Consider the following 22,512-nt stretch of genomic DNA (forward strand, 5'->3'; position numbering starts at 1 on the left):
GCAATCTGTCCAGACGTGACGCTGGGGCTTTATATCGCCCCCTAGTGGCAGCTGTGCTAGAAACACTTCACTACATCCTCATCCATACTTCGTGCACGCATTGTGTGATCACAGTTTAGAGACTTTAAGCAATGCCAACTGTCTCTAAAATAAAGCTGTAGTAAAATCCAAAATACTAGTGCTTCCTAAACATCCAAACTCCGTACACATACTCAAATTAGTCTCAAATGTATTAAATTTACAAACCCAGGCATGGAGGTCCAAGTCTTTTCTCTTTTTTCATCATTGCAGCATCCTTTCACGTCTCCTCCTGCACCTCACCTTCCGTCGCTCCCCCTCAGAATTCACTCATTCATTCATTTAGGCGTTTGTTTAGTTATACCTTTCATAAACAGCTGTTATCATCATTCAAAAACAACTTTCCTGTGTTTGTAACATTGTAAAATATTGTTTCACTGGCTGAGGAACTACAAACTGTTTTGATTCCCTGCAATCACTGCAGGTAGTCATCAAGTATGCTCTCCGTAATGCTAGATGAAACCCCTCTCCCCTCAGGTTCAGGTTCTCTCAGGTCCCGCGTCGGACTCTGTGCTGACAGCTCAGAGCCTGGAGCCTGTTTCAGATTCTGTGTCTCCCTCTCTCTCTGACTCTCCCCTACTCATGCTCTGACTCTGTCTCAAAAATAAATAAAACAAAAAAATTAAAAATAAACAAAAAATAAAGGTTTAAAATTCACAGGTGTGTGTACAAAGAGTTACATCCACATACATATGTAATATACTTATGGTCCACTGTCCTCCCTTCCTTTAAGGAAATGAAAAACTGAAGATGCATCTTATTTCACAATTATGAACAAGTACTTATTAGGCATCTAAGAGGAATAACTTTATAATAATAAAGACCTTAATTCTCAATTATAAAACAGAACTGACTTCATCTCCTTATCCCGGTAACCATCATTTCAAGATACACATCAATAGCAATGACTATTAAAAAATATTACTAGTGATGAAAATTTCCAATAATTTGACTTTAATGTTTTATCATCACTACTCAATTTTTCACGTTCATCCTCTATGACCATTCTCAGAAGGTAATAAACATAAAAGGCAAGCTTTTAGTAGAAACAGTGAAGAGAAACAATGTAGTCTGGGTACTATGTCTCAGATGCTGTTTGAGAAATGCAGAGCAAGTCCCTGATGGCCTTTCCTTCGCATCCTCCACGTGTGAGTCAGTTGCTAGGAAACGTCAAAGACAGGGATTTAGTATTAGGCCTGGGGAACAATGAGCTAGCTTAATAATGATCTGAATACTAACACATAACCCTCATAAAGGTTGTCTACCTTAGGAGCAGAAGATTACAGATGATGTGTTTCCAGAGAAAGAAATTTTGAGACCTATCCTTTAACTATTATAAACAGATTCCGGTATCCACTAAAGTAAGAAGTAACAGCTACGCACATCTTAAAATATTTTTTTAAGCCAGAAGTTGCACCCTTCCTACTAGCCATGCTTATAGATGACAAGACTAATCTTTCCACTGCTTCAAGTTATATTTTGATACCACTGCACATACATACATGTGTGCTCATGTGAACACGAGCACTCCAAAAGAAAACATGTACATCATCACCACTACCAGAGTAAAATACTTGCCATACAATTACCAGAAGAGCAAAGGGAAGAACAAGAAACAAGGGAAATACACACACACACACACTCACAAACAGGCACATGTGCACACACACATCAAATGCATCTCTCAGTCCATGGGGCTCAGTGTCCCTGGGTCTAAGAAACAGAAAAAGAGCTCTGGGTGGGGACTCAGGAAACATGGGATCCATGAAATCACTGTGTGACTCTGAGAAAGTATCCTAACCTCCCTGGGAATCATTTCCTAGAAAATTAAAAGAATAATGCTAACTACAAAAGATTTTTGGAGGATTGGATGATGTTGTGCATGTGCAAGCATTTTAAAATTGTAGAGCACTATGTGTGAAAAGCCAGTATCAGTATTGTGTTTTAAAAATGGCCATTTCAGTGAATACCTATATGAATAGGATTCAATACTCAAAAATCAAAATTAAGCCAAGTATAAATCATTAATGAAGTAGAGGATTTTCCCCCCCACTCCAAAATTTCATAAACAATTTAGACTATTTCATTTATATTAACATCAAAACACTGGTTCTGAGTTACTAATATAGGAATGTAAGGATTTAAAATCAACAAAAAAACACCAAAAGAACTTACCTTGGGTATATATGTGTCTTAAAGAAATGTGAAGCTATTTGTATCAATTGCTCCATAATTTTAAATACAAAAATATTACAAAATATGAAATACATAAAAGCTTTTGTTAAGAAAATGTTTTAATGTTTATTTTTTTGAGAGAGAGAGAGAGGTACAAACAGGGGAGGGGCAGAGAGAGAAGGAGACAGAACCCGAAGCAGGCCCCAGGCTATGAGCTGTCAGCACAGAGACTGATGCGGGGCTTGAACTTCCAGACCATGAGATCGTGACCTGAGCCGAAGTCAGATGCTTAACTAACTGAGCCACTCAGGTGCCCCAAGACAAAAGCTTTTTTTTTTTTTTTTAAAGTTTATTTATTTATTTTGAAAGAGAGTGTGTGCAAGCGGCAGTGGGGGCTGGGGGAGCAAAGAGCGCAGGAGACAGGGAGAATCCCAAGCAGGCTCCACACAGTCAGTGCTCAGGGCCCTACATGGAGCACGAACCCACGAAACCACAAGATCGCCTATCAGGTCGGACGCTCAACCAACTGAGCCGCCCAGGCACTCCTAAAAGTAAGCTTTTACATAAACTATTTCAAATACTGTCCTCTTTGTCTTTTCTGTGCCTAAAAGCAGCTTTGCCATCAATTCTACCTTTAAAAAAAATGAATTTATAAGGTGTAAAATCTGTGAACTCTACTAAATTCAAACTGCACCTGTATTTACATATGGATTATGGAGGTTTTTCAAGGCTCCCAGTGGTGTTTCTTCCACTCCCAGTGGAGAACGCCCAGCACCAAGGATCTGTTTGTTTGCTAGAGCTGCCACGACAAAATACCACAGGCTGGGAGGCTTTAACAAGAGAAATTTCTTTTTTCACTGTTCTGAAGGCTGCGAGTCCGAGATCAAGGCGTCAGCAGGTTTGGTGTCTCTGGAGGCCCCTCTCCCTGACTTGTAGATGGCTACCTTCTCTCTGAGTGTCTCCACCTGGGCTTTCTTCTGTGCAGGCGCCTCCCTGAGTCCCATCCTCTTCTCCTCAGCGTACCAGTCATAGTGAAGTTGCCTTGGTTACCTCTGCCCTAGCTCCAAATGTAATCATGTTCTCTGGTCGTAGAAGTTAAGAAGTCAACATACAAATTCTGGAGGGAAACAATTGAGCCCATAACCCTCCACCCGCTTCCACTTGATCTCCCAGTGTAACCCTAAGAACTAAGAAAGGCTAAAAGGGAACAGCTCCATGCCCAGGCTGCAATGAACTCCAGGTCCTTTCCAAGAAAGGAAACGATGCAGGAGGGCATGGCCGGTTAGGAGCAATTATGTTAACAAACATAAATATCAACATGGCTGAGGAAACAGAAGTCTTCTGGGCTCACAAACTAAAAGGACAAACACTGGTATGTTCAGCCGTTCTCAGAAAGTTCCTGCAGCTCTATCTGCTGACTTTGGCGTTTACTTAAGCTGGGCTTTCATCTAAATGAACCACAATGCTTGAGTAGCAGCAAATGCTGGGAAGGGGACACAAATAACAAGCTATTACTGGATGACTCTGCAAGTTTTCTTTCAAAGGAAACCATAAAAAAATCATTAAACACAGTTCCTGAATATTTCTGACATTGATCTGGTATAAAAAGTCAGGTGAACGGACACACTTCCATTGCCTCAGCCTATGTTAGGATCTTGTCTAGAAAATTAACATCACAAAATGATGCCTTAACACAAAAATAACCTTAGACTTCTACAGTTTTTGCCACCCCTCAATATTTTCTCATTTCATCCTCATAAAGATTCTGTGAGGTAAAGAAAGCAGGAAAAGATGAGGAAAATGAAAAAAGAGTGAAGTTAAATGACTTACCCAAGGTCACAAATTAATAACCAAGGGAATAAAAATAAGAATGAAGGACTTCTGACATCTAAGCCTGCACTCTTTATTTTTGGGACTTAATGACATTCAGGGTATTGAAACCACAATCTCGCAAAATTCACTTTATTTTAGCACCACAGGGAGGTAAAGGTCTATAAATAAAAGTGGATGTGCTGAAATTCTGCATATAACCACAAAATGAACTTAATCTGAAATAAAAAGAATTCTGATTTTTTCAACAAATATAACATTTAAAAGATAGCAGTCAAAGCAAGAAAAGGAATTCCCATAATTAATAACACAAGGCAAAATTTAACCTAGTAACAAGATGGCACTATTAACTAGATGATACTAATCTACCACTAGCATTTTCCAGAGGCCATAAACATTTCTTCAGCTAACTGAAATCAAGGAGAATTGAACTACTGTATAACTAGACTTTAATTAATCAGGTTAAAGAAATTAGGCTTGTTTAGCAGGAAGGGAAAGTCAACAATCTGAATGTAAACTACGATAAAACTTGTTTTATCATGCACTTATTATGTGCCAGGCTAAGAATCCACAAACCACTCTGTGAAGTGGGTTCTACTTCACATCCATTTTACAAATGCAGAGATAAAAGTGAGGTTAATATATTTAATAATCCATATTTCAAATGTGGCAGAGCTGCAATTCACACCCAAATCTGACTCCAAAGCCTGAACTGTCCATCACTCTACTGCTGGATTTCAAACATAAATAATGAGATAGCGCCAGTCACAACTGAATACAGGTGATGAAATGGGTGAAAAGAATAATAAAAATAAATAACATTTCCAAATAGCATGCACTGTGAAAAATAAAATTAATGAATGGGATTATGGAATTATCTTCATTACTCCCTTCTATCACACAACAAAACTGTTGAGCATATGCCACAAACTAGGCACTCTCCTAGGTTCTTAAAACTTCTAGAATATAACACAGTCCCTTACCTCAAAGGGTTCAAAGTTTTTCAAGGAAGATAAACATAGGAGACTTCAAAAGACATTAATAACAGTAATGACATAGACGAGGATTACATGACTGCCTTAGGAAGGGGTTTCATTTTTATTTATTTTATTTATTTTATTATTTTTCACTCCCCTGCAAGCCAGTGACGTAATAATATTCTGTTGGTTGAGAAAAGGCAAATTGCTGATGGGCCAAAGTTATGTGGAATACACTACTTTCTAACAGCCAGCCTTGATCCAGAGATAAAATTTCTACTATCTATATAGTAAGTGAAGATCAATTTTATGCTACAGTATTTTAAGGTCAATTTTATATCCCAAATTTTATTATTTTTTAATTTCTTTTTTACATTTATTTACTCTTGAGAGACAGAGTGAGACAGAGCATGAGCTGGGGAGGGGCAGAGAGAGACGGAGACACAGAATCAGAAGCAGGCTTCAGGCTCTGAGCTGGCTGTCAGCACAAAGCTTCATGTGGGGCTTGAACCCACAGACCATGAGATCATGAGCTGAGCTGAAGTCGGACGCTCAACCAACTGAGCCACCCAGGTGCCCCTATATCTCAAATTTTAAAGGAGAATGAACTGTATATCCTTCAGAATTTTACACAATAAAATTTTTTGAAACTGACTTTTAATCATAATATGCAAAAAAGAAAGAAATTAAGTTTTACTATTTTACAGAACCTGTTGAATAGCTGACCTAATACATCACAATGTCTGCTCCTAAGGACAATTGGAGCAAACCAGATTTCATGTTTCAACACCAGGAAAAGCTGCACTTCTTACAAACAAATGATAATTTTTTTATCAAATGAGCATCACAAATGTAATAAATGATCATGTTCCTCTCCCTTCCCCCTGGCTATTAGCATTTTTATAAAGTAACATTTATATTTTTTTGTATCTACCCTATTATACACCTACAAGAATTGAAAGAGGCTTTTAAAAATATATAAAGCAAATACAAATAACCCCCCAAACACATTAAGCGAGGAAACATGAGTTAGAGACCCTGGTTCTTCAAGTCTCATGGCTAAGGGACTCAGCAGGTTAGCAATACATACGGAAGAAACAATGAAACGAGTAAGAGCTTCTAAAAGAATTTCACGGGCTTGCAGAAAAGATCATAATAGAATATTACATTAGCGACCTTCCAATAATGCCCACACAGGCACGTTACCATCCTCTGACACAAAATGCCCATTTGCTCACTCACAGATGTTACACAGCACGTTCTTCCAAGGTGAGCCCCTCTACAAGGTGCCACTAGTGACTGCCAACTCCCAGAAACACAGCAACCTGGGATAAGATCTGGCATGCCCAAGGTCTGTGGGGGTAAGGTGAGGCTTCCTTTTGACCTCTGACTTCCTACATACATGCCTACGTCCTTCTGTCTCCCCATCCACACACTGAAGTTCTCATTTTTCTTGACACGAACCACACTCAGATGTGTAACAGACTGCTTCAGCCATCCACCATGACTTCCCCACCAACAAGGAAAACTATATCCAGAGTTGGTCATGGCAGACATTTTAGCCATAAGAGTGTGGCTATCAACAGAGTGACATGAGAGGACCTCCTGGGACATGGAAACCTTCTACAGTAACAAAGCCACTGAGGACATGCCCCTCAATGTTGCTACCCTCAGTTGAGGGGGCTGCTGGGTCCTGTGAGCATCCAATTCTGGGACCTCTGGGACCAGCGGAACCCGAAGGGGAGGAAGTTCAGAGATTTAAATGTTTCAATTCCCAAAGTTCATTAAAATGGTTTAAGATAGATTTTAAAAATCTATTATTACACTATCCTGAACAAGTACTGTTACTGAGAACAGAAATACAACATGTGTATTTGTTAGTGATGCTCAATATTTTTGCGTTCTATTGAAGATTTAACTGCAGATTCATATCTTTACATGGGATTTAAATTCTGTATACACTGTAATATATAAACAGAAATAAGGTTATTTCCAAGGTTTATGTACTGCCCTGTCTGAATGTTTTTATAGATGATACTTAAAAACAAAAAGCAAAACAAAATGAACAAAAAAATTAAACTTTTCATAAATAATTTAAACTGCTTAGTTTAAAATCTTGTTCACATCTACCCACTCACCTACCTTCAGTTCAAACTTTTTCATCAAAATAAGAAATTCTGGGGGGGAAATATATTCTGAACAATACGAGTACTGAAACATTCTCAATGTGAAACAATGTGCAGGATAATATTTATCTGTCTCATTCCATCTTACTAACCAACATTGAGAAATATTCCTTCCACACTAAATAAACCCCAGGATTGTCTGATGAGTCTCCCCTATTAAATTCATTTTGAGTTCGGGACATGTGGGTGGCTCAGTTGGTTAAGCATCTGACTTCAGGTCAGGTCATGATCTTGTGGTTCCTGGGTTCGAGCCCCACACCAGGCTTTGTGCTGTCAGTGCAGAGCCTGCTTCAGATCCTCTGTCTCCCTCTCTCTCTCTGCCCCTCCCCTGCTCTCTCTCTCTCTCTCAAAAATAAATGAACATTAAAAATTTTTAAATTTATTTTGAGTTGGGATACTTGAAATAGCTGCCAAATATAAAGAATTACCATTTCTATGAGGTAGTCAATCTTACGAATCCTAATGATTCTTACTGTGGAGTGACATCATCAAAAGGTAAAAATGTTTTAGCAGTTTCAAGAGCGAAATTTCTGGAGGTTTTTCAGTAACAAACACCTAATGAAAGAAAGAAGCTTTATATTATTTGGAGTGATTATTATTGCAGTTTCTTTTCATTATTATTCCTACCTTCCTGTACTTCACAAAAAAATTAAAGTAGTTAACATGTTTCTGGCTTGCTAAGTAAATATTTGCTTATTCCATCACTTTATATATAAAAATATTTTATCTGAAAATGGGCAAAGGAAGTATTTTACAATGAATAATTTTAGGTTATAGGTTATAAATACAAATCACCAGTACATGAAAAGGCTTTTTATTTTTAAAATAAACATATTTCCTTTACCCATTTCTTTACCCATTAATCCACTCTACCTCTAGCAACTACCAATCTATGAGGGGTTTTTTCTTTTTAAATGTTTATTTATTTCTGAGAGAGAGAGAGAGAGAGCAAGAGGGAGACAGACAGGGAGGGAGACACAGAATCCAAAGCAGGCTCCAGGCTCTGAGCTGTCAGCACAGAGCCTGACACTGGGCCCAAACTAACAAACTGTGACATCATGACCCGAGCCAAAGTTGGACACTTCATCGACTGATCCACCCACATGCCCCTATTATTATTATTACTTGTTTTTAATGAGATCACATTGTATTTGTCTTTATCTGTCTGACCTATTTCACACTGTATAATGCCCTGAAGGCCCTTACATGTTATCACAAATGGCAAGAGTTCATTCTTTTATGTGGGTGGAAATATTCCAGTGTGTGTGTGTGTGTGTGTAAGTGTGTGTAAGTAAAACAATTTCTTTATCCATTCACTCACTGATGGATACTTAGGTAGTTTCAATATCTTGGCTACTGTAAATAATGTTACAATGAGCATGTGGTATGTATATCTTTTTGAGTTAGTGTTTTGGTCTTCTTTGGATAAATACCCAAAAATGCTGGGTTATATGGTAGTTCTACTTTAATGTTTTTGAGGAAACTCCATACTGGTTTCCACAGTGGACAAAACAATTTATATTTCCATCAACAGTGCATAAGGACTCATTCTCCTCCACATCCCTGCTAACACTTGCTATTTCTTATCCATTGAATAGTCATTCTAATAGGTATAAGGTGATAGATATCTCACTGTGATTCTGATTTGCAGTTCCATGATGACGAATGATGTTCAGCATCTTTTCAAGTACCTGTTAGCTATTTCTAAGTCTCTGAAAAAATGTCTATTCAGATTTACGCCCCCCCCCCCAATTTTAAAATCAGATTGTTTGGTTTTTCACTATTGAGCTTTTTGAGGTCTTTATGTATGCTGGAATCAGCCCCTTATCAGATTAATGATTTGCAAATTCAATCTCATTAAGATGACTTTTCATTTTCTTGATAGTTTGCTATGCAGAAGCTTTTGAGTATTATAGAGTCCCACTTAATTTTCCTTTTGTTGCTTTTACTGTCAGTGTCAGATTAAAAAAATAATAATCACTGCTAAGACCTATGTCAAGGAGCTTATACCTAATGTTGTCTTCTAAGAGCTTCATGATTTCAGGTCTTACATTCAAGTCTTCAATGTGTTGCTATTTTTGAGTATGCTATATAGAATGGTGGTCAAGTTTCATTCTTCTGCATGTGGCTGTCCAGTTTTCCTAACACCATTTATTGAAGACACTGTCCTTTCCACATTATATATTCTTGGCTCCTTTGCTGTAAATTAATTGACCATATATTTGTGTGTTTATTTCTGTGCTCTCTATTCTGTTCCTTTGATTTATGGGTCCGTTTTTATGCCAATACCATACAGTTTTACTTACTACAGTTTCGCCATACAATCTGAACCAGAGAGCATGATGCCTCTAGTTTTATTCTATCTCAAAACTACTTTGCCTATTTGGGACTTTTTGTGGATCCATATAAATTTCGGGATTATTTGTTCCATTTCTTTGAAAAATGCCTTTTTTTTCAAAGTTAAAACATGATTTTATTTACTTATTTATAAATATGGTTACATTTACAGGCATCATATAGATGTGAATAATATTATTCCCAAACTTTCAAACATAGAATAATACTATATAATTGTTAATTACTATATAATTACAACCTGTAAAATAAAATCATTCATCTCAGGGGTTGAAAGGCCACTCAAAATTGCATAAAAACACATTCAATCCACAAAGCAAATCTGGCTCCCCTCCTAAATGCTCCTAGCCTGCCCCAGGTATATTTACAAGGGACTGAAATTAATCCATACAACCCAGCTGGAAACGTTACATCTGGTACTTGAACTGTGGTGGAAGTAAGGGAGGGGTGAAGAGTAGAGTAAGTGGAGAAGACACAAAATTCAGCCCTGAAAATGGGAGGGGCATGAAGACCCCAGGGTGGTTCTCATAAGCTCTTCTCATCCTTACCTAACCAAGGTCAAGGCAGAGAAAGAATGGAGGCAGGACAAACATAATGACAAAGGCAGAGTGAATGGCTGAATCTACACACTGCTTTGGACAGTATGGACATTTTAACAATACTGACCCCTCCAATTTATAAGCAAAGTGTATCTTTCCATTATTTGTGTCTTCTTCAATTTCCTCCATTAATCTCTCTCAGTTTTCAGCATACAGATCTTTCACATGCTTGACTAAATTTATCCAAGGAAATTTATTATTTTTGATGCATTTGTAAATGGAATTATTTTGTCTGTCTGAAAGTCTGTTATCAGTGTATTGAAATACAACAGATTTTTGTGTACTGATTTTCTTTCCTGAAACTTTACTCAATTAACTTATTAGTACTAACAGTTTTTTGATGGAGTCTTTAAGGTTTTCTAAACATATCATGCTATCTGCAAATAGTGAGTTTTGCTAATTCCTTTTCCATTTTGATGCCTTTTATTCCTTTTTTTTTTTTTTGCCTAATTTTTCTAGTAAGGACTTCCAGTACTATGTTGAAGAGAAGTGACAAGAGTGGGCATTCTTGTCTTGTTCCTGAAAGGAACAATATTAGTTGTGGCCTCGTCATATATCCCCTTATTGTATACACGGAGTCTATACCCATTTTTGTTAAGAATTTTTATTCATAAATGGAAGGTGAATTTTGTCAAATGTCTTTTCTGCATTTTGATGTGACCACATAATTTTTATCCTTCTATTTGTAAATGTGGTATATCACATTGATTGATTTACAGATGTTGAACCACCCGTGAATCCCTGGAATAAATATCCCACTTGATCATTGTGTATGATCCCCTTTTAATGCACTGCTGAATTCAGTGTGCTAATTTTTTGTTGAGGATTTTTGCATCTATGTTCTTCAGGGATATTGGCCTGGATTTTCTTTTCCTGTAGCATTCCTGTCTGGTTTTGATATCAGGTCAATGTTTTCCTTACTGTTTTTCCTGTCTGGATGATTTATTCACTGATGTCAATGGGGTATTAAAACCCCCACCCACTAGTATTGCATTGCTGTCTATTTCACCCTTTAAGTCTATTAATATTTGCTTTTGTATATTTAGTTCCTCTATGTTGGGTACATAGTTACAAATGTTATAACCTCCTGTTGGGTTGAGCCCTTTATCATTATGTAACACCCATATTTGTCTATTAGAGTCTTTGCTTTAAAGTTCAATTTGTCTGGTATCACTACTCCAGCTTTCTGTTGGTTTCCATTGACATAGAATATCTTGTTCCATCCCTTCACTTTCAGTCTATGTGTGTCCTTACATCTAAAGTGGGTCTGTTGTAGGCAGCATATACATGGGCTTATGATTTTAAGTCCCACAGGACTCCAACCAAGAGACAAAGAGTTCATAAATAGTTACCTCCCCCAGTGCACAGCAAGAGGCAACAGATCCAGGAGTTTAGTCTTTCTGTGAATAAGGTCTATCAGGTAATCATTACGGCTGTGACCTAAGGTGCAGGCTTCTAATTAAATATGCAGCATCTATAGGCTGACTTGAATCCTTTCCAGAGACCTTGAAGGGAAGGAGCTATCTTTGTAATCTATATCTGCTGTGCTCTAGAGAAAGTTTAGGGATTAGGGGAGGAGCTTTACACAGAGCTCATGTCCTGGTCTTTATATCTGGCATCAGGGTTTCTGCAGTCACTGCCCAGTGGATACCCCTTGACTTCCAGGCTCTGGTGGGCAGGGGAACTTGTCTTTCTCAGTCCTATGGGATTGCGGCAATCAGAGAAATAGTTGTTGATAGGCGGCTACACCCAGGGCACTACACAGACAGCAGATTTAGGCCCAACCCCTGGCTTTTCATGAAGGAAGCCTCTGTTTGCCCTGGAGCTTTGGCCTGAGGGGTAGGTTTGGCATATACCTGCTGGACTATAGAGGTATTCCTAAGAAACTCAGGCTATGGAGGCCATCTTGGTACTCTGCCTTCCTCCAGCTCCCCAGTATCTTCCATAAAAGAGCTTATACACTTGTCTACAACCCTAATTTCTATAATGGCCACAAGGGGAACACTGCCAGGTCACCTGGCTAGCAGGATTTATGTTTATAGTCCCACAAGACTGTATGTATCTGCATACTTTAAAAACTGCTACCTGAGGATCTGGCTTCTAGTCAGTCTGAATCTAGGTGCTGAGAACTTCCCCTTAGGGACACTGACAGGTCCTGGCATATCCTTAATTACAGAGAGCTATTAAAAATACGAAAGATCAGAGCGCCTGGGTAGCTCAGTCAGCTAAGCGTCTGAAGTTGGCTCATGTAATGATCTCATGGTTTGTGAGTTTAAGCCCTGCATCAGGCTCTGTGCAGACAGCTCAGAGCCTGGAGCCTGCTTTGGATTCTGTGTCTGCCTCTCTCTTTGCCCCTCCCCTGCTTGCACACACACATGCGTGCTTTCTCTCTCAAAGATAAGTGAATGTTAAAAATTTTTAAAAATATAAAAGTCTGCTTGGACAAGCACAAAGGTTCAAGATAATAAGACAAAGATTTGGGGCACAGATGAAAGACAAGTTTTCTTCCCTACACAAGGCCACTCCTTCGACACTGGGAGAGGCTATTTGATTTACTGTACAGAAAACAAGAGAGAGTCAAGAAAACTGAAAAAACAGAGAAATATATTTTAAATGCAAGAAGAAGATAAAACTTCAGGGAAAAGCCTTAATGAAACAGAGATAATTTACCTGATAAAGAGTTCAACGTAATGGTCATAAAGATGCTCATCAAAGTGGGGAGAAGAAGAGATGAAAACAGTGAGAACGTCAAAAAAATGAGATAAAAAATATAAAAATGTACCAAACAGATGTTCCAGAGCTAAAGAATACAGGACAATAACTGAACTGAAAAATACATTAGAAGGGTTCAACAGCAGACTAAATGAAGCAGAAGAAAGTATTAATCAACTGAAAGATACAGCAGAATTCACTCAATCAGAGCAAAAAAGAAAAAAGTGAAGACAGCTGAAGGGATTTATAGGACATTACATGGACTAACATTCACATCAGAAGTCCCAGAAAAAGAGAGAGGGAAAGGCACAAAAATCTTGTTTTAAAAAATGATAGCTAAAAATTTTCCCTAACCTGAGGAAGGAAACCAACATCCAGATGCAGAAAGTCCAGGAAGTTCCAAACAAAATAAACCCAAAGAGACTCATACAAAGATACATTAATTGACTGTAAGTAAAATGTCAAAATTTAAAGAGAAATAGAGAATACTGAATGCAATAAGGGAAAACAACTTGTTATGTACAAGGAAATCCCCATAAGACAATCAGCAGATTTTTCTGCAGAAACTTATAGACCAGAAATGAGTGGCATGACATATCCAAAGTGCTTAAAGAAAGGAAAATCCTAATCAAAAATATTCTACCAAGCGAAGTTATCATTGAGATCTGAAGAAGAGGTAAAGATATTTTCAGGTAAGCAAAAGCTAAAGGAGCTCACCACCACTAATCAGGCTTTACAGGAAAAGTTAAAGGGACTTCTTTAGGCTAAAAAGAAGGGCATTAATTGTAAACAGTAAAACCTACAAGAGAATAAATCTCACTACAAGAGTAAATATACAATAAAGATAGTGGATTAATCACTTTGGATACACAAGTAAAATGTGACACTGAAACTATAAAATATAGAGGAAGGAAGAATAAAAAAAGTGAGCTTTAGACTAGGATCAATCTTAAGTTGTTAACAACTGATAACAGACTATTATTGTAGATACAAGTTGTGTATGTAGGCCTCATGGTCATCATAAAGCAAAAATCTATAGTAAATGCATAATCAATTAAGAGAAAAGAATGTAAGTATACCACTAAAGGAAGTCATCAAACTACAATGGAAGAGAATAAGACAAGAAAAAAGAACAGAGGAACTATAAAAACAAGTAAACAATTAACAAAATACCAATAAGTACATGCCTATCAATAATTACTTTTGACTAAAGTCAAAATGGACTAAACTCTCTAATCAAAAAACAAAGAGTACCTGAATGGAAAAGACTTTTTGTAAGGGGTTAGAGCTATTTCTGTCTTGTATGGCTCATATTACAGATATTCTGAAATTTTCTTCAAAGATGGCTGCTTGACTCGATACAAGTTAGAATTTATTCATTCTGCAACTTCTCACATCAGTATTTGTCTAATTCCTGGTCTCTGAAGGTTATAGCTATCAAAAGAAAAATCAAAAGTACCTTCAGAAAATGGCTAATTTCCAAAAACGGCATGCCTCAACATAAATTGGATCAACTATAACTGTGGTGATACACTATGTTTTACCATTTATAAACCCACACAATGTTTAACAGAGAAAAAAGTTATTCCTCAACACTGGAATTGAGCATAGCAAAAGTACACCACATAAGATTCTGATCTACAGGGTAAATATGATTAATAATTCAAAACACAAACTATGAATAATTTAAATCTGTGATGTGTGAGAAAGGGACACTCATTTAATGATTCTTACTACGCTGTTCTATTTTCCACCTTTACCTTCTCCCCCAGTGAAGAATAATGGGATCATAATGGGGGCAGAACAGGCAGAAATGTTTCAAAAGTATCTAGAAATGGAAACATATATACAGTTCATTATATACAAAGTGAGAACAACTATTGTTCCCATTTTACAGATGGGGAAACTGAGGTATAGAAAGTTTTAGTAACTCTTTAGATATCCAAAGACACAAAGTAAATAATGGGTACAAGTGGGAGGTTAGCTCAAGCAGCCTAATTCCAAAACAATATCCTTAACTGGCACTTATTTTGTTCCTTGTACTTATGCAAATAATTATAATAATAAACATTTTTATGTGATTGTGTGTCTAACACTATTTTAAGCTATTTGGACGTACTAATTTAATTCTCACAACAATCCAGTGAGGTTTACAGATGAGGAAACTGAGGCAAGGAGAGGTTATGTAACATAAAAAGGTTATCCAGCTTCTTAACAGCAGAATGGGCTCTGAAGCCAGGCACTCTTACTTCTGAGCTTATTCTCATAACCACCTCACAATTCTGCTTCATGAATATTGTTTTATTTAATCCATTTGTCAACTCCCTAAGGGAGTTTCCAGCCCTGTCCTACAAAGCTGATTCCTAAAGAAGAAGTAAATAAATCTGCATAAAAAGGCAGGAGGCTTGGGGGGCAGCAGACCAAGGCTCCTTCCTCAATTCCCTCAACAGTGAAGTTAGAAAAATGTATTCAGGGACATGTTTTTAGAGCAGACCAGGTGAACTCCTGACAGCAGCTTCGTGGCAGGACAAGATATCTGAAATAAAAATATATATACTGAGGAAGGAAAGCACCTAGCCTGCTGGCCTGTGTCCCACACCAGGATTTGAGGGCTTGCAGAGATAGAAAGCTCAATACAGCAGAACATGTGACTACTGCAAGGTGTGCCTCTGGACCAGGTACTGTACTTAAGGGGGCGACAGTGGAGTCCAGGTTTATTAAACCAAACAATGTTGTAATCTGGTGTTGTAGGCAAAGGCAGGTGCCTCCCACCACTACCACCACTACCATAAAAACAAACAAACACACAAACAAACAAACACCAAATACTACTTTCTACTCCCTCATCTCCAGAACCTTCACACATATGGCAGTCTTTATTCTCATTACCATTTATTATCTTTTTGTTACATTACATAGCCAAAGAGACTTCAAGATGTGATTAAGGTTTTGTAACTTAAAATAGAGAAATTATCTTGCATTACCTGGGTGCACTCAATCTAATCATCTGAGCCCTTAAAAGCAGAAGAAGGCAGAAGAGTTTGAAAGATACGGTAGAAGATAAGCAAAAGACATGAGGCAGGAGAGGTGGACAGAGACCTGAAGGGTAAGAAGGACTCAGGCTGCTCTTGCTGCCTCTGAAGTAGGGGATCCCAAACCATGGAATGCAGGTAGCCCCTAGGGGCTGAGGATGAACTGCAGCAAGGAAAGGAGGACCTCAATCTAAAGCCACATGGAAATAAATTCTGTCAACAACCTGAATAAGCCTGGAAGCACGTTTCCCTCCAGAAGCTCCAGAAACGAGTCTAGACTCAAACACCTTGCTCTTGTTGGCCTTTTGTGACATAAGCAAAGAAATCAGCCAAGCAATCTACACTCCTGACCTACAGAACTGAGCCATTGTAAATTTGTGGCAATTTGTTACAGCAGCCACAGGAAACTAATACATATTAGTAGTCAGGTGGAAAGTCTTTGCAACCTGGACAAGAACCAAAAAGCCCACACTGCTGGCAATGAATTCTACCACAGGAGTGTGGGCCAACGTGATGCCAGTTCCCACCCCACCTCCACTCTATCATCTGAGTATAACCCCAGATTTTCTAGAAAATTCAATTAATACAGTAAGGTGAAGGTTAGGGATAATTCTCAAAGTGGTGATAAACAGACAAGTAAGGGTTTAAGTGACTTGACCTAAAAAATAAATTTAAACAATGTGCCCTTTTTGCTCTCTGAGCAGCACCATGGCATTTAGGGGTGGGGGCAGTGGTGGGAAACACCTTACAAGAAGTGGCAAAAAGGAAACCAAGAATAAAGTTAGATCCATTTTCTAAGAAAGAGTAGTTTGGTGTGAAAGCACCAGCTTTGTCAATTTAAGAAATTTTGGAAAAGTACTAGTCACAAGACCCCAAGGGACCAAAATGGATGGGATGGCCTCAAAGGTTTCTGAACTGAGTCTTGCTAATCTGCAAAATGATACATTTACATTCAGAAAATTTAACCTAATTAGTGAGAATGTTCACGGAATGAATCATGACAAAAATGCTCCATGGTCAAAAAAAATGGCATATTATGACTAAAACTCATGCTGATGATGTCAAGATGACAGATGATTATTTGCTTCAATGAGGGGTTGGTTTGACTTCAACAACACAAGAATCAGAGTTGGAAGGCCTCTCATGCTCAGCACCAAATCAAGAAGATGGAAATCATGATGTGAGAGATTCAAATGACTTGAAAGAAGCAGTCAATAAATGGATTCCAGATAGTACTGGGAAAGCTTGTCAATCGATCTTCTCCACGATGCTGTCATTAGGAAGATAAAACTGAGGAAGTACAGTTTGAATTAGGAAAAGTCACAGAGCTTCCCAGTGAAAGTGAGTTTTGGAAATGCTACTGGGGATGGGACAAGTATTAAAGCTGAATGAGCTAGAAGACATGAGCTACCGCTCCAAAAATCTGTTTAAAACTCAGACTTTTAATGGTGACAAATAAAAAACTATATTTGCAAAAAAATTTTTTTAGATGTTGAGAGAGAGAGTGTGAGCGAGGGAGCAGGGGAGGGTCAGAGAAGGAGGGAGACCCAGAATCTGAGGCAGTCTCCAGGCTCTGAGCTGTCAGCACAGAACCCGATGCAGGGCTCAAACCCACGGACCATGAGATCATGATGGACACTTAACCGACTGGGCCACCCAGGCACCCCTTTAAATAATGTGACCAGGTTTGTAATTACGAGATCGTAAAGCACATCAAAAAATTTCAAATGTATAATGGCAACTCACTGAAACAACTCTACTGTTGAAATGTCTATAAACTCAGTTTCTCATTCATAAACCTCCTTAAAATGCAGTAAAACTAAACATCAAATCAACCATCTCTTTTTTTTCAATTGGGCAGTAAGTTTGAAGCCCATATGCTGGTAGTACCTAAGTCACACCCAAACTTTGAGAAATCCTAGCCTCCTACACACTTACTAGGAAAATGGTGAAAAGCCATGGACCTTTCACTGGCATCTGGCACACAAATTAGACTGGGGGTTGTATCTGGTAATTCTCTTTTCTACGCCCATCACCATGGCTGGTCCTTTATGAACTTCATCTCATTTAATCCACACAACTCAGTAAAATAGGTATTGCTATTCCCATTTTTTCAATGAAAACACTGAGAAGCTGAGAAACTTGCCCACGTTTACCCAGGTAATAAGGGACGGAGCTCTTACTCAAACGCTAGTCCATCTCTGTGTAGAGATGATAACTAAGATGCCTTATCCTCAATTCATATGCAAAATAGGAGTAATCCTGAAAGGTGGCGATATTATTCCATCACTTAGTTCACCTCTCTGTCTTTCCACCATCTTTCCTCCTTTTCACTTCCTAGTCTGTATGTCTCTCCATGGATTTCAATACACAGCCCCATTAAAAAAAAGAAAAAAGTATGTAGAAAAAGTAAAAATCTTTTTGATAGTGTTAGGATACATCATCTTCAGAACAATCACAAATTCTGGCATTCTTTGTTTTATTATCTTTTGATTAAATTACATATATATATATAGTTTAAATCTTCTTAAAGGAATAAATTTTCAAAAATGAATTTTGGAGAGACAGAAAATTTGACAGAAATGAGGCTTACATCCTTAAATACAGTAGTTTGTACTAACCATTCTCTTCCTTTCTTCTCTTTCTCAGCTGTCCTGCCTCCTCTCTCCTGTCCTTACTGCATGACCATTAGTAGTCCTACTTAAAGATAGCAGAATAAACTCATGTTTAGCTTAATAAAGATATAGACGGTTATACAGAGAAATACTTATAGACATTTGTAGCTACATGGAATTGTATACATAGACATTTCCTTGCTCAGTTCATAGAAGCAATAACACCCAAATATCAAGGAACACATGGAGGGCTAGATCTTGGTTTCTACTTTTCTCCAATAAAAGGAACTTGAAGAAACTGCTAATTCTAGAACTACTTATAGACTGTTATATCTAAAAAAGATAACCCTAGAGCATTCTGCAGTGCCAGAAAGTAAGGAAATGCTTTAAAACACACACACACACACACACACACACACACACACACACACACACATACACACACACCCCACAACAATGGAAGTATGTCAAAAGGAAATAAGGTCCAACTTAAAATGAGCTTCCAATGCCCAAGCCTGAACAATTTATGCAACAAAATATACTGGTGTATAGCTTGAGGTATAAAGTAAATATCCATGAGTCATATGGATGTAAATATGTTATATAATACATAAATGGAGAAGAATAGATAAATCTCTCATGCAGAAGAAATACAAATAATTTTATGTTGATCTTTGTCTTCAAAGAGGTGGAATATAATTTCCACACCTTAAGTAAGGGCTGTGCTGTGACTCATTTCCAAAAAGTACAGCACAGAAGACAAGCGATGGAAGAGTAACTTTACGATGGAGAAACCTAACAGTCAGAATCAAAGTCAACACGAGCAGTGGTTAAGTCGTGTTGATAGTATGTGCTCTTAATGTGCTGTAATGAAAATGGCACTCTATCTTTGTGATCTTTCTCCCCAATACTCATAAACACAGTTCATGAGAAAAACATTAGGTAAATCTCAACTGAAGAACTTTCTATAAATATCTGACTCACCTTCTTCACAGTTACAAGGGTGATCAAAATCAAGGAAGGTCTGAGAAATGGTCACGGTCAAGAGGAGCCTATGTAACATGATGACTAAAGGTAAATAAGATCTTTGGGGAACCTGGGTGGCTCAGTTAAGGGTCTGACTTCAGGTCAGGTCACGATCTTATGAGTTTATGAGTTCGAGTCCCACATCAGGACTCTGTGCTGACAGCATAGAGCCTGGAGCCTGCTTTGGATTCTGTGTCTCCCTCTCTTCTCTGCCCCTCCCTCCGTGCTCACACTCACTCGTGTTCTCTCTCTCTCTCTCTCTCTCTCTCTCTCAAAAGTAAATAAACATTTAAAAAAATTCAAATGTAATGTGAGATGTAGGATAGGACCCTGGAAGAGAAAAAGTCCATTAGGTAAACTAATGAAATATGGATAAAATATGAGGTTTAATTAAAAATAATGGAAAAATATCAGTTCATTAACCCAGCAAAAGTACCATACTAACAGGATAGGGAAAATGAGGTGTGAGGCATACACCATTCTTTGTACTATCTTTGCAATTTTTGTATAACTCTAAAACTATTCTGAAAATAGTTTAATTTTTTAAGACAACTAGTGACCCCCAGAAGAGAGTTATTAAGAACTGTCCTCACAGTATGCTACTTGTAGGTCTGTAGTAAGTCAGTTACCGAATTACAAAAATGTAAACGGTGAGTGTAAAATTCTTAAGTAACAGATCTGTACTGTGATGGTGGAAGATGATATGTGAAAGCAATAGCAAAGCATCCGAAGATAAATCCATATTTGTCAGCCAAATTCTCATTTTCCATAGTCATAATAGATATTGTCTAAAATCAATAAGAAATAACCATATAAACATATTACTTTATATTTGAAAGTGAGTTATCTCCTAAGAGAGTCAAGTGTTAGCTCTGTGGAACAAGATAATGGGAGGTGAGATAGCTTGGACACTGATCTTTTTGTATTATAAGCCTTTCGAACTGCTTATTTTTTTAATGTTTTATTTATTTCTGAGAGAGAGAGCGACAGAGACAGAGACAGCGTGAGCAGGGAAGGGTCAGAGAGAGAGGGAGGTACAGAATCTGAAGCAGGCTCCAGGCTCTGAGCTAGCTGTCAGCACAGAGTCCAACGCGGGGCTTGAACCCACGAACTGTGAGATCATGACCTGAGCCCGAAGTTGGACGCTTAAACAACTGAGCCACCCAGGCGCCCCATCGAACTGCTTATTTAAAAAAGGAAACAAACAAAACTTTGGGCATTTGCTGCTCTCATAGTTTTTAAAGATAAAATTTTTGAAAAGAAAAAGAAAAAATGAGTTGAGTAGATTGATTTATAAATTACAGCAAGATTAAATAATTTGCTATTAAGTAGCAGAATCAGATAGAGAAACCTTTCTAGATGAGTTCAGAGTTCATGTGCCTGCCTTTATGTTAAACCTTTTCATGTAGTTGGGTAGAAAATTAGTATCGCTGTGCTATAGGAAACAATTAATGAACTGTAGGTACTGTAACTTAAATGATTATGTAATTTTTCTTTTATTTGAAGAACTTCTTGCTGAAAAGAATCTGTTACTCTTAATTCTCTTGCCTTCTACCTATTCTTTCTCAGTAAAATATCAACATAAAGAAGACAATTTGCTAACTGGTTATCTCAGATCACCCATAAAGGAATGACTTTGAGGTTTTAATGTTATTTTATAGGACGTATGTCAATGGCTCTAGAAATATGTGTAGTTGATACAGTATGTATCTAAATTATCTTCTCTCAAAGAAATTATTGTAGCCAATTTTATTAAACAACAGATTGAGCATGGAATTGTTAATTTCAATTTTAAAATGGAAATTGTCTCTGCCCAAATCTACCACGCTTACACAAGCAATCTGTAGTTTATACAGAGATACTGACAACTTAAAAGCTGAATAACAAGGTCATTTATGTTCTTTTCTCTTCCATTTACAGTTCATCAAAAATTAAAAAGAATTACCACATGATCCAGAAATGTCACTTCTTTAATGCCCCAAAGAAATGAAAGTACAAACTCAAATAGGTATTTGTACACCTATTTTCACAGCATTCACAATGGCCTAAAGGTGGAAATAACCCAAGCGCTGATTGAAAGATGAATGAATAAGCAAAATATAGTAACTGTATATAGCACACACATATATAAAACAGTATTATTCAGCCTTTTTTAGAAAGTAAATTCTGACATACGCTACGACATGTATGAACCTCAATAACACTATGCTAAATAAAATGAGCCAGTCACAAAAGACAAATGGTGTATGATTCCACTAATATGCAGTATCTAGAATAGTCAGATTCATAGAGACAGAAAGTGAATGGTGGTTGTCAGGGGCTGGAGAGAAAAATGAATGGGAAGTTACTATTTAACTGATACAGAGTTCCAGTTATGCAAAATGAAAAGAGTTCTGGAGCTAGACGGTGGTGATGACAGCACAACATTATGAATGTATTTGATACTACCATATTGTAACATTTAAAATGTAAATTTTATGTTGTCTTTTTTTTTTTACCATAATGGAAAAAAAATTTTTTAATTCCAACTTTCCAAGTTCAGTGATCCTTTGGTAAATACTGGTTAACCCTAGCCCTAATTTATCTGAAATCACTTAACATAGTTGAGAAAGACACCCTTTTGCCAAAAACATATTCGAATTAGAAATTAGAGCAAAATATGTTTGCCTTTTGAGATTAAAAAAAATCAGGGCTCCTGGGTGGCTCAGTTAGTTAAGTATCTGACTCCTGACTTTGGCTCCGGTCATGATCTCACAGATCATGGGATCGAACCCCATGTCAGGCTCCATGCTGACAGTGCAAAGCCCGCTTGGGATTCTTCTCTCCCTCTCTGTCTCTCACAAAAGAAATAAATAAACTTTTAAAAAATCACCAAAGGACTAAAAAAAAAAAAAAAAAAAAAAAAAAGAATAAATGCTTGGGAAGAA

The 22,512-nt window shown here is 37.5% G+C and overlaps 1 protein-coding gene and 1 non-coding gene across 2 annotated transcripts in view; one reads left to right on the top strand and one right to left on the bottom strand.

Moving 5' to 3' along the window:
* The window catches only part of SLC2A13 (solute carrier family 2 member 13), a 362,746-nt gene that overhangs the window by 236,222 nt on the left and 104,012 nt on the right, over positions 1 to 22,512 (bottom strand). The gene's annotated exons all lie outside the window — the stretch shown is intronic.
* LOC144223002 (small nucleolar RNA SNORA67) lies at positions 6,323 to 6,462 on the top strand. The gene has a single exon (XR_013332515.1). It is a non-coding gene; the product is annotated as a small nucleolar RNA SNORA67 (small nucleolar RNA).

The sequence above is a fragment of the Crocuta crocuta genome, unplaced genomic scaffold (genome assembly GCF_008692635.1).
Source record: "Crocuta crocuta isolate KB4526 unplaced genomic scaffold, BGI_CrCroc_1.0 scaffold30, whole genome shotgun sequence".
In the NCBI taxonomy this organism is placed as follows: Eukaryota; Metazoa; Chordata; class Mammalia; order Carnivora; family Hyaenidae; genus Crocuta; species Crocuta crocuta.